Consider the following 1,504-nt stretch of genomic DNA (forward strand, 5'->3'; position numbering starts at 1 on the left):
GGCACCATCTAGCTATACTGGACTCAGTCCCGTGGAGGCCTTGGTAGCTGTGGACCATTAGCACTTCGGACTAATCTTTTCCTTGTATCCTGTTCTCTTCATTCTCCCTTGCTCCCGAAGGGATGAGACCAGTGGAATATCTTAGATGGCCGCTCACAGGCTTTTAAGACCCCAGACTCTACTCACCAAGGTAGAATGTAGAATATTGATTACTTATAACCTTTTTGAAATAAATTTATCTACTTATAGTCATTTCTTAATGACTTACTACAAAACTTGTTTTATGCTCATTAACTTTGTTTTTACTTTACTATATTGTTTAATTAACATTTTTATTATAGAGTTTATAGTAAGCTTTCTCTTTTTGTTTGTTATAACCACCACAGATGCTGAGAAAGAAAATGCTTTTTTATCATGTTAACTCAATCAGTTGCCAGTGCCGACAATTTAACAGACCACACTGATCCTCTTACTATGACAATTTTAGATTATAAGCTCACATCTAATTTTACCATTGATTATAAGAAACCATTTAAATAAGGCATCCATGTCAAGCTGTGGCTACCTCCAGAATTATCTACTTATCCATCAACTCCTTGTTTCAGTCTTTCCCATGAATGGATAGAATGTTCTACCTGTGATCCCAAGATGTAAAGCTTTGGTCACTGGTGCTCAGTATTATCTCTTAATAATTGATTAATGTATTGAATTTAATCCAAATCTACCTGTTTGTACTCACCTCCAGAAACCCCTGAATTTTAGAAAATTACCCATCTGTGATGACTCTTTAACTGCAACCTGGCTTAAAAGAGCCAATAAGTCCATCCCATTTCCTGATATCCAAACTGGAAAAAGCATGTTATGTGCCCCATCTGGATATGTCTTTTTATGCGGAGGATCAATTTATGTGGCAAAAAGTTCAATAATTCATCTCATACTTGGGCTTTGCCATGCTTAGATGGCTGAAATATGATAGGTCAATGTACTTTAAGAATGTTAAGAGTTTCCACGAGTATCCATTCATACAGTGACAGCTTACCATGGAACAGTGATTCAGAATTAACCAGACAGAAGTGACACGTGGTCCTTTCAGGAAATCCTATAGCTGATTTACTCAGAATGAGGAAAGTCTTTCTTACATGCTACTATACCACCGTTTGGGCTTGTACAATTAGAAATGCTGATAGAATGGCTACACAACAAGAATCTTTACAGTCCTTAGCAAAGGTAGTATTGGAGAACCAAACTGCATTGGACTTTATTTTAGCTAAGCAAAGAAGAGTTTGTGCTGTCTCCAATACCTTTCGTTGTTTGTGGATAAATACCTCTAGAGAAGTAAAACAAGACATCTCTAAAATATGCCGAAAGGGCTCTTAGTTACATAGTATTGCCCCCTAACAGCTCCATCCTTCCTTGACATTTTTAGCTGTTTGCCCCAAAACATCAAATATGGAATACGTTCCTTTCTATTAGCCTGTCTTCTTCTAATTATTGTAATTAGTAT

Source organism: Trichechus manatus, unplaced genomic scaffold (assembly GCF_000243295.1).
Source record: "Trichechus manatus latirostris isolate Lorelei unplaced genomic scaffold, TriManLat1.0 scaffold00157, whole genome shotgun sequence".
NCBI lineage: Eukaryota > Metazoa > Chordata > Mammalia > Sirenia > Trichechidae > Trichechus > Trichechus manatus.